The following is a 12,461-nucleotide window of genomic DNA, read 5'->3' as shown; positions in this document are numbered from 1 at the left end:
CCACTGTTTCAGGGAACGGGAGTCTGGCTGGCTCCTGCTTAAAGCAAACAAGGGGGATTTTTAATGGGACCTTGGGACCTGGTAAGAAGCAGCCATAGTGAGCAGGAGGAATTCAGGGAGGTGTTTAAGAAAATGGGCACTCTGTGGATGAGATCTTGGGCTCTAAGAACACGTCTGACAAGGCATGGCAGACAGAAAGGAAGACAACAAAAAGCCATAGCAGGGAAGGCCCAGAGACAAGCCAAGACCACTCACAGAGCAAACACTGGGAAGGAAAAGATACATACATACTCAAAATGTATGCATTTTATGTTATGATTTTTGTTTATTAATTATGCAGACACATAAGTACAAAAAGGTTACAGGTGAAAAATGCCAAAGTATAAATAAAAGTTTTAAAGAAAGTACAGGAAAGTCTATCTGACTTCAGGTTTGTGATTTGTTAACACAAAAATACAATCTGTGTGAGAGAGAAAATGGGAAATGAGAAACAAGTTTTAAGAGAAGGAAGAAAGAGGAAAGAAAAGAGAAGGTAGAGAAGAATAAAGAGAGCTTAGGAGAGGGAGAAGATACAGGGCCGTGGAGCAGTAAGGATACAGTCAGGGCAGGGAAGAGCAGAAGCAGTCCAGTCCTGGGGAAAGGATGGAAGAGGAGAGGGCAGAAGAGACGGGTGCTCAGACTCAATCATGGTTCAGAGATAGGCACCAACAGAGGGAGTCTCAAGAAAGGCAGGGATGGGATGGGATGAAAGTGGTGAGAGACTATTCCTGCAGAGTGCATTGGGTGGGGAGGGGGGCTAAGGGGGGTTAACCTGTGTTTCCTACATGTGGGAGAGGTTCTGAGCTCTGAAAACATTCTCATGGACTTGTGAAACTCAGGTCTTTACTGTCTGAATTTTCTAGCTGTAATATTAATATGAAAAGTCATTTGTATAGCAATGTAGGAATCTCTTCTGTAGCCAATATTTTTATTTTTTTAAAACCAATGTAACTTCTTATTTATTTATTTATTTATTATGTATACAATAGTCTGTCTGTGTGTATGCCTGCAGGCCAGAAGAGGGTACCAGACCCCATTACAGATGGTTGTGAGCCACCATGTGGTTGCTGGGAATTGAACTCAGGACCTTTGGAAGAGCAGACTATGCTCTTAACCTCTGAGCCATCTCTCCAGCCCCATATTTTTATTTTTGATTCAACCAATCAAGTAGCTATGAAAGTGACCTTTTAATTAAATGTTTTTTGTGTGTATGAGTATGCTGTGAAACAATGGTCTATACCCTATCACTTGTGTTTTAAATAATGCTGATTGGCCAGTAGCCAGGCAGGAAGTATAGGTGGGGCAATGAGAATTCTGGGAAGAGGAAAATTTCAGTTTGCAATCATCATCCAGACACAGAGGAAGTCACACATAGAGCAAGCAAAATGTGACTGCTTCGCTGAAAAAGATACCAAGCTACATGGCTAGCACAGACAAGTATTATGGACTAATATAAGTTATAAGAGTTAATAAGAAGCCTGAGCTACTAGGCCAATCAGAGCATAATTAATGTAGACCTCTGAGTGATTTCTTTGGGACTTAATGACTGTGGGAACCATGCAGGACAGAAACCTCAGTCAACATGGGTGTCCATGCGGTTTGTTCACATGTGCATGTTTGTGTGAATGTGCACACTGTTAATGTTCTTGTGTGTGTTTGTGTGTGTATATGTGCACACACATACACACATATGTACATGGAAGTCAGAGGTTGATGCCTAGTATCTTGGAAGCTCAGTAAATTTGCATCTATATTTCAAGACAATGTCTCTAACTGTGAACCTGTGACTTGTTGAGGCTGATTGACCTCAACAATTCACACATTTCCATCCTACCAGAATTGGCAGAGTTTCTCTGTGGAGCCCTACTCTTCTATAACTCACTTTGTAGCCAAGACTGGACTCGAATTGAGAGATCTGCCTCAGGCAAGACTTTTGAATACTGCTAGAGATGTTATTCTGATCTTTTTGCTTGGGTGACATGCACTTTATCGACTGAACCATCTCCCTAGACCCTTTAATTGTATTTTAACGCCCATTTTACTTAGGAGAAACTGAGGCTCACAGAGGCTCAGTGTCTTATTGCCCAGGTGGTATGACTAGAGCAGTAATGAAGACCCAAGCAAACTGCTTTCTAGTTCAAGGTCTTGGTGACTCTTCCTCACTCTCTCAGTTCATGGTTAAGCCTCAGTGAACTGGAAAATAAGACATTTTAATGCATCAGCAAGTGTTAAACACCAGCTATATATAAAGTTATTAAACAGGTTGCCATTCAGTGGTAACTAGGATTTAATTTCTGCCTTCAGAAACTTTTAGTTGAGAATTCAATGGAGACAGACAAAAGCAGATCAGCCAGTCCTGGGGCATTAAGAAGGCTCAGCTGGGACAGTCTGAAAAGTCTGGAGCCTTCCTCTCAGTGTCTACCAGTCTTCTCTCATCTCCCTCGTGGTCCTCTCCATTTCTGTTCCCATAAACCTAAGCACCATGGTAGATCTGTACTGATTCTGTTGGGGAAAAAAAAACCCCTGATTTCTTTATAAGTTTAACCAACTATTTCAAATAACCATGTAAACTTGGGTTATTATTTTTAAAGTTATATTTTTACTCATGTGTGTGTAGCCACACATGTGTGGGTGCCTACAAGGCCAGAAAGGGGCAATGGATTCCTTGGAGTTGGAGTGGTTGAAAGCTGCCCAACATAGGTGCTGGGAACAGATCTCTGGTATTCTCAAAGAGCAGCAGTCTCTCAACTACGGGGCCATATGCCCAGTCCAGGCGTGTAAACTTTGTGACCTTTGTAAGATAATGAGGATGGGAGTGTAAAAGAGAAGAATTTGATTTCAGTACCCAGTCGTTTTTTTCTACATAGGCTTTTCTATCTAGGCTTTTCTAGCTCAGACATGCTGTCCTCCACATCCCCACCACAAGCATCTCTCCATATTACCATGTGTGCCTCCTGGGTACCTGATTTAATGTCTTTTCACTTCACGTTTACCTCACCCAGGTACCTAACAAACCAGAAATGGAGAGGAATGCACCTTCCCACATTCCATAAAGCAATAAATTGTGCTAAAATATCAGGTGTTAGATCTTGGAGGCAGAAGCAACAGGTGGAGAGTATGTGGACCATCAGTGAAGTAAGGCCAGGTCTTTGAGAGGGAGTCAGCGATGGATTCCTAGGGCACCAGAGACCTTAGAAGAGAAGCAAACTGTGCTCAAGCAGGTCCATGCTCCACCCCTGCTCTCTGGGCACTGTATCCACCAGACCTTGATTGTGGCAATCAGTCTTTGCCGAGAATGGTCTGGAGATACTTCTTTCCCATCAACCGGAGTGTGGACCTGCCCACCTGGAGAGTGTGGGTTCCCTGTCGAAGTGACTCCTTTTTCCTCAGGACTGACCATTTAGGCTCTGCAGGCTGTAGGAGAAAGCAATGATATTTGCACCTGCATGTATTTCCAGCTCATCCTTATACACAGCCCAAGTTTCAGTATTTACAAAGTGGAGCCATATGGTACAGATTGAATGGAAAAAGCTACAGCGTAGCTCCTGGTCTCCTGGATCTCCTTTCATAGAAGGGAGGATGTGAGCTCACCTGCAAACCCATGAAGCTCTTGGGCTGTCTGCTGTCCATGTGCAACATATGAGGTTTGCACCGAGATGAGGGAAATGTTCCAAAGCATGACTGGAGGAGTTCCACTGACTTCTGCTAAACCAGCTGTCAGGCCTGCTGTGTCAGGCTAAATTCACAAGTTTATATTCATACATTTTAGCCATCCAGATTAATGTATCCTAACTATTCACCAGGTACGAGCGGCTTTTGATATCTATAGTCCGTTATTCATTAGTTCATTATTATAAATTCTGTGTCATATGGCTAGACACAGATTTTGCTAACACAGAGATTTATTAGTTTTACAAAATGAAAAATGTAGAATTTCTTTTATTCATTCCTTGGCAATTTTATATGTGTGTACAATGTATCTTGATCATATCTATCTCCAATGCCCACCCTTACTCATGCTGGGTATCTCCCTACAGGTCCCCTCCTACCCTCATGTGCCCTCCTTTTTATTATGCAGCTCCTGAATGTAATTAGTGCAACATTCTGGAAAGTTGACTGACGGCTTGATCTGAAGGTCACCGTAGCTGAAGTGTGTAGACCTGGAAAGGAGGAGGAGAGAGAGAAGGAGGAAAGGAGGAGAAGACTAGGATGGAAGGCTACATCTGCCTCACCCCACAGCGACAACTCCTCCATCAGGCAATTTGCTGATCTATTCGTGTATCTGTGAGATTCAGGTCACAGGGATACAGTTACTGACCAAGTATACTGGCTGACTTCAGAGGGCTTTGGCAAAGGCATCTGTATCCACTAAAACCGCTATTCGTTGTGTTTTCCAGTTCACGTCAGCCAGTGTGGAAAGCATTTTATAGAGATGAACTGGATTGCGACAATCGCCCTGTTATCTGTTGGCTCCACTTTACAAGGGGGAGGAAACAGATTCTTCATGAACTGAAGTAGATAACTCAGGTCACACATCCTCCTGTGAAAACATGTCTTCTTGTCCCCTGGTGCTCCTCTTATTCTTTCTCACCATCTTCTTCTTCCCCTTTCCCTCCCTTCTCCTCCACCTATTTCTTTCTCTTCCTTTGTTGCCCCTCTTCCTTGCTGTTCTGCCTCCTCACCCTCTTTTCCTTTTCTTGTGAGCTGGAGAGGGAAATAGGACCACCATTAGGGCTGTTCACTCCATATTTCTCTCTGTGCTAAATTATTACCTTTCTGCTTTGAAATCAGCTGGGCCATGTGATTGGTTTGGCCAGTGAAATGTGAATTGTCATGTGTCCCTTCTGAACAGAATGCACAAAACCCGGTGCATGATTTTCCAGATCTCCTTTCAATATTTGCAAGAATATATGTCACTGAAATGCTCACTAAATTTGAACTGCTTGGTTTCTCGATTGGCAAACCTCTCACCTCAGATTTGCTCTGGATGTGTGCATAAGGGTAATCTATCCGGTTTGTGTATGAGTGTAGTTATCCAATTTGTGTGGTTCAGTGTCTGAGATTTGGTTTAATTAGTTGTTGGTTTGTATATGAGTGTAGTTATCCAATTTGTGTGGTTCAGTGTCTGAGATTTGGTTTAATTAGTTGTTGTAGCATACAAAGCCACTGATATAGGAAGCAAAATTATTCAGATAAACAGATTACAAGAACATTGGCTGGATTAAGAGTCCCCAAATGTGGCTATTATTGTAAATGGGTGGAGTGCACTTTTCGTCTGTTAATGCTTGGCTAAGTCTCATGCTGTTTATTGGAAGCTTTTGTAACTTTTGGATTTTGAAAACCAGAACACCGTGTCTAACCCTGAGACCCCACCCCTTCCTGGGCATGGCTTCAGTCCCTAAGTTGTGTGAATGACTTCCTATTTCTCTTCTTCTGTGATGTTTTGGAACAGTGGACATGTGAACTTGGAACACCGTCTAACATCCCCTTGAAGCTCCCTTTTAATCAAACGATGCCATGCGGCTAACAAGGTTCTAGGTGGTTAAGAGAATTGATTCAAAGGGTCTGCAAATATAGTAAATCATCAGGGTAAGAAACCAAAAGCATCCAGGCAGTTCAAAAGGGGAACCACTGCTAAACTATCAGAACTGCTTTCATCGCCTTCTAAATAGTGGCTGGGTCCAGTGGAGGCAAGATGGACACCTTATGCGAAGAGGAATTGCCAGCTGTGGCTTTTGAACATGCATGGCCTTGGCAGTGGGCTGGTATTTAACATTTGGTGTAGGCTTGGCAGCTGGACCTCCCTATTGATGACAGAGGTGAATAAAGTCTGCCTGGAGAGGAGACAGTTACCTGGAGATCTGCATGACCCTCGTCTGCTCCCCACTGACCCAAAGGGCACGCTGGGATCTGCAGCAGCCTTGGCAGTGGCACGGTAACAGCTTCTCTATTCTCTTGGCTGAGAGAGTCCTGCCCAGTTCCAGGTTTCACAGGTTGAGCTCAGCTCTGCCCCTTCATCCACCTTCACGGGCCTCTTTCCATCTCAGATGTGAACTGTTGGCTATGCTTGCTGGCTGCTGGCCCAGAGCCCCGCAGGCTCCCACTCTCCTTTTACTTATTATTAGGCGTTTCTCTCCCACGAGTGGTGTGTGCAGGGCCATACACCTTTGTCTGAAATATGGTCATATTTTTACAGTGTTTTGCATTATATATCCTCTTGCTATTTTTACCATTCAGAGAAGGGCTAGCGTTTGTTTAAAGGTTAATTAGGTGTTGTCTTGACTGGAAAATGACAGAAGAACATTCTTGGTCGTTGTCTTCCAGGGTCTTAATGGCAGCAGGTGCTCTTCTTTCTTGATGCTCTGATCCTATTTAGACTTTCTGAGGCTTTGATGACCATACTTCTCCCAGTTCTCACCCCCTCTATCTCTTCTCAGTGATTTTATGGAGGGCTGAAGAGATCCACATTTGACAGTAATCTCCCATCGAGTCCCATGACCATAGGCACCTTATTATTTTACGGGTTCTAGCCCTGCCTACTCCCACTGTATGCCAGTTAGTCACTCCCAACTCAGCATGTCCAAGATTGTACTATACAAGTCTCCTCCGAGCCTGATACTCTATCTAGTGTGGCAAACAGCACCCTATAAAATCATATGCGTAAGCTAGAGACTTCCATGCTGTCACAGATTCCTCTTTTGTAAAAGTAAACCTGGCACCTTTTACAAACCATCCGCTCATCAACTTTGCACCTGTGACCCACATGGGCCCTAGCTCATTGGCTCTATTCTTGATGTTAGCTTTGGAATGGATTCATAGGAAAAAAATAGCAGTTTGAAAACAACGATAACAAAACCTAGTGAAATAAATGAAAATTAAAGCATTGAACCTGTAATGAATCATCGAAGTAGCCAAAGAGATCCTATTTAGAACTCATAGCAGCCCCTGAGTCTGCTTTTTTCATTTCTCTTTTTCTCTATATCTATGCTATCCAATGCTATGTATAATTTCTCCTGTCTATTCTTATACTGTACTAGTCTTTCATCTCTTTTAATGAAAGCACTTTTATCGAAGTCTTCACATGTAGCTTGCCACTGTCCCTGAACTCAAAGGCCCTCGCCCCACTCTCTCCTGTTTCAGTAATGATTTGTCTGGACTCTTTCAGGCAGAAAGTAAACCCAGCCTTCCTCTCCTCTCATTTTTCCTCTCCATTCCTACAGTTTCTTAAAACCACCTCCCAAAATAATCTAGGATGGGTAGATTCATAGAAATATTCTTGAGAATGTGGAAAAATAATTTAATATATGTTTGAAATTTATTGCCAAAGTGTCTTCCATATCTTTTACCTTCATGCCCCTCTCTTCATACCCACTGGAACAATTATATCCCAGTGCTAAGAACAGCTAAGAGACTTGACTTTCTCCCTAACCATAAGTAAACAACCTGGCTGCCACAGCTTCGTGGATGTGGGTATAAGACACAGACCCATGGGGCAAAGACAAAGGACGATTTACTGTTCGAAGCAATCACAGTTGCCAGAGTGTTGACTTTATTTTACCATTTCCCCTAAGCCCCAGTTCTGACAGGATAGTGCACACGAGCCAGAAGACACTTGCACACACAGAGAATAATAGCATTATAGGAGCCGGACCCTGGGCTTAGAATGACAAAGTCTTCTAACATAATCAGGAAGCATTTCTGCTCTTTGCTGGAGTTTGTAATCTGGTCTGACACCATCTCTAGATATGAGCAAAGTTTGCCTCTATTCTGGAGGGATTCACTCTCTCTTGTCTCTGTTGCCTTTCAATATACTATCCCTTTCAACCTTGTCTCCAAACCCACACTGGAATGTTTGCATAAAATGTTATATTGTGCTTAATATTGCAATAATAATGATTGGAACTTCTTTTACATAGTAAGCAATTTACAAGTGAATGGCCTGTGATGAGCTTTATAAAGTACTTTGTAAAGTTATAAACAACTCTTGAAGAGGTGTATCTGAAACTCTGTACTGTGTATGTATGAATATACGTGGTTCTTTTCTTTTTTGTGTGCTAATGACAAAGGGGATTTTAAAGAAGAGAGTTCATCTGTCAGGCCAACAAATGGAGTTGCATGTTCTATTTATTTACATTTTTTTCCTGCAAGTGTCTGGGCCTTGCATAGATCAACTGCAGTTGAACTTGTCTCCGGTCAGATTCTAACATTGACCTTTTGCTCTGGTTTACAGCTGGGGTTTTAAACCCCCTTTCTCAAGTTCATACAACTGCCCCTCAGGGGCTTTGCATTTTCTCCACATCTTAGTTCTTTTAGACAAATGTCAGGATTTTTTTTTTTTTTTTTTGTCATTAGCCTTGTGAGAATTCTTGCAAATAAATAAACAGTTTGAAGAAGGAAACCCACTCTGGGACTAAGGCTACGAGTCAACGTGGTGACTGGAGGGGGTGGGGAGACTTTATGTGGGCTCAGTCTGAGACTTGGACTGGAATACTGTTTCCTTCCTTTGATACTTGCAATGGTTGATAAGTCAGTTTCTTAGAAATATTTTGTGATCTGCAGAGCTATACGGATAGTTTTTAAAGTGACTTGAAACGTATTGAATTTGGGAAGGATTGCTGCATTTCTATATTGTGTGTGTGTGTGTGTGTGTGATTATGTGCATATGTGTGCATGCTACACTGTGTGTGTTGAGGTCAGAGGACAGCTTGCAGGAGTCAGTTCTCTACTTCCACAATGTTTAGGCACTTGTTTACTGCCGTCTTACCAGCCCTAAAAGGGTGATTTGTATTTCTTCCTTTATATGATCCCCATTGGAATCTTGAATGGAGAGTGGTTTGCAGTTCCTAGTCTGACTCTCGTGGTAAAGGAGAAAGAGATTCTCTTTGGTAAAAGTGTTCATCTTTGGAAAAATATTTGGATAATCTATAGGAAGAACACTGACCTGAGGAGCTCCGAGAAACCGAGAAGGTTGCCATCTTTTCTGGGGAGCGAGTGAGCAAGTGTTCTGGGAATGTCTGAGGGGAGGGTAGCCAGTGAGGCTGCATGGAGGAGGGAAAAGCTGATGGAGATCTGGAGAAGGAACCCTTGAAGAACAGAGGCTGCTCAGTACAATTCTTGTCTGTATTGGGAAGTCCTGACTTCCTTCCTGGGAAGACTCTTTAAATATGGTCCATGAAATGTCAGAGTCTTCTGTGCTATCAGTTAACTTTATAATTCAGTTATATCTGAAGCCAAATTAGGAAGAGAGTATTAACAGATAAAAACACAATGGGCATCAAGGTTATATACAAATGAAGAAAATCTGAAATTACATGCAATGGAAGGACGAGATGACACAATTTGTGTCTTTTCTCCCTTCCCTTCTTCAAAACAAACAAACAAACAAACAAACAAACAAACAAACAAACAAACGAAAAACCTCATATGGTTTTGAGCCTCCTGGCCATCATATAGACTGAGGTGCTGTCTTGACTAGACACTGGAAGGATATGTGTGTGTACTGAAAATGGTCTACATGTGTAGATAGAAAATTGTCAACAAGAAAGCCATAGACTGGGGGTGGAAAGATAGCTCAGTGGTTATAAGTACTTAACCATTCTGAGTAAAACACAGGTTTAGTTCTCAACATTTATAAAGAAGCTCACAACCTTCTGTTACTCCAGTTTCAGTGGATCCAACAGCATCTTTTGACCCATGCATGCTCCAGCATGCACGCCGTATACACATACATACACGTGGGCACCCCCCCCACACACATGAAATAAATGAATAAACTTTTTATTGTTTTGTTTTTTGAGACAGGATTTCTCTGTGTAACAACCCTAGCTGTCCTGGAACTAGCTCCTGTAGATCAGGTTGGCCTCAAACTCACAGAGATCCACCTGCCTCTGCCTCCTGAGTGCTGGGATTGAAGGCATGTGCCACCACTGTCAGGCTCATAAACAATTTTTTTAAAAGGAAGACAAAAAAAGAAAAATTTCCTTTCTCCCTCCTTCCTTCCCCCCACTCCCTTTTCTTCAGGAAACAAGTGTTGTATGCTGTGAGGTAGAAGGGTCATTATTAGAGAAAGAAGGAGGACCCCATACTGGGCCTCCCACCACAATACCACAGGGATGAACAGAGAGTCATCATCTTCAGGTTTCAGGTAAACACAGGAAGTGTCTTTTTTGAACATCTGCAGGACATCAGGTGTGTTCAGGGGTTGCCATTGCAGGAAGTTTTGTTATGGTGATTATGCAAACAGCAGCATATAGGACCCTAAAAGTGAAAGACACCAACCAAAAGCAATTTTGGACAGAGATAGGGAACAATTAGACATGTCAGACCCAGAGTAAGGCAACTTCTGTTTTATAAAGACCAACTGAAACACAGATCATTGTGAGACAATGCATGCTAGTACACAACAGGACCCCTGCAGAGAAACAGGGTGATGCTGAAGCCCCTTTGTTCTCCATGATTCTGTTTGGGGGTATATGGGAGAGAAGTGATAGAAGTTAGAAGTCCAAGGAGACTCTTTATAAGTGGTTTTTCCTTCCTTTCCCTGTTTCTGGTGGATCCCACCCCTGTGATATCTCCCTCCCCTCTCCTCTTTAATCTCAGTAAGGTGGACTCATGTTACGCAAAGAAGCCATTATTAATGGGCCTGTGCTGTGTCTGTAACATGGTAATGGCATGAAAAAATTCCAACAACTCCTGCACTTTTATAATGCAGATATTGTTTTCTGTAAAGTGCAGAGATCCCTCAACAGATTCTACCATTCTCAGTGTCTTTTTTTTTTATCAGGTAGCAGCATCTGGGACTGTGGAGTCCTGTTCCTTGTCTTCAGGATAAACAAAGCAGGTAAGCAGAGCCTGCCCTACCAGAATCACACCTGAGCCAAGGCAGCCCTGGTGGAGGTGTTCAATGTAGCACAAACATGCCTTTGTAAGCCCTCGAATGCCATTCAGATATAATTGGAAATGATTTCTGCTCAACCCCAATGGTGTTCTGCACCCAATAAGTCACTGTATTCACAGTGGTCTCTTTATTAAATTTCCCCATCCCTTCATTTATTAGCATGTAACTTGATATAGCTCTTTTTGGTGACTTCTTTGTCTGTAGGTAAATAGCTCAGAGGGAATTTGTAAGCCCTTCCCCCAACCCCAAGAATCATAGTCACCATCCTGTGAGATTTGGATTGGAGCTTACTCAGTGTATTTACTGGTAATGGTACCCAATGTCTCACATCACTGTTGTAGCAGGGGTAGGTATGTTAACGCTTGTGTTACTAGGGAGGAAGCTGAAGTGCAGAGAAACCAATTTACTTGTCCAAGGCTTTAAACAAAGGTTGATGGGCCTCTAGAACACCCTTCTGAACTTAAATGGTTAGTCCCCTGAGGTCAGGTATGAAAGAATGAATTCTGCCTTGTTACACATTTCCAAACTTCAGTGTTCACAACCACATTGTGTTGGATAGTTTTATGTCAACTTTGAACAGTTAGAGTCATTAGGTAAGAGGGTGCCTCAATGGAGAAAAATGCCTTCCTAAAATCAGCCTGTAGGACATTTTCTTAATTAGTGATGGGTGTGGGAGAACCCGGTGCATTGTGTGTGGGGCTGCCCCCGAGCTGGTGGTTCTGGGTTCTATTAGAAAGCAGATTAAATTGCTGCTCAGTCTTTTGGCTAAACTCAAGTGTAAGAAAGCAGATTGAGCAAGCCAAGGTAAGCAAACTAGTAAGCAGCACTGCTCCATGGATTCTGCATCAGCTCCTGCCTCCAGGTTGCTGCCCTGTTTGAGTTTCCATCTTGACTTACTTCAGTGATGAACAGTGATATGGAAGTGTGAGCCAAATAAGCCCCTTCCTCCCCAACTTGCTTTTGATCATGGTGTTTCATCACAGCAGTAGCAATGCTAACTGATGCATACAGCTCAGTGATGCCTAAGGAGTTAACAGATGCGTAAGTGAGGACCAGTTGGGTTAGACTGACCACTGGCTGGCACTTAGTGTTTACTGAGAGGATGGGTAAATGAATAATGAACCAGCATCCCCATGAGGATCTAGCATGATGGTTAGCAGTCCTGCGTTTATTTATGTGAGCTCATTTCCATGCTCTGGGGACAAGGTCGTGATTTGGATTCTCCTTCATCTCTCGTTTTCATTCTAGCAGAAGCCTTGCTCATATTGTTCACCCCGTGAGCCACAGGAACACATACCCGGCAGAATACCTTTCCTCTGTAGAAAGCAGAGCCGATGTGAGGCTCAAAACTCCAGGTCGGTGCCCCCTCCTCCCTAGAGCCTAATATAGTAATCTCCTACCTCCCAGGCCAGCAATAAAGAACACTTGACTTGCCCCCTAAGAAGCACATATCAGCACTTCAGGCCTGGGCGCCTGAGTCTTATTTATTGCCAGCCTGCTTCAGAGGTTGGCAAATCCAAGGGAG

Source organism: Chionomys nivalis, chromosome 6 (genome assembly GCF_950005125.1).
Source record: "Chionomys nivalis chromosome 6, mChiNiv1.1, whole genome shotgun sequence".
Classification (NCBI taxonomy): domain Eukaryota; kingdom Metazoa; phylum Chordata; class Mammalia; order Rodentia; family Cricetidae; genus Chionomys; species Chionomys nivalis.
Note: the sequence above shows the minus strand (reverse complement) of the source record.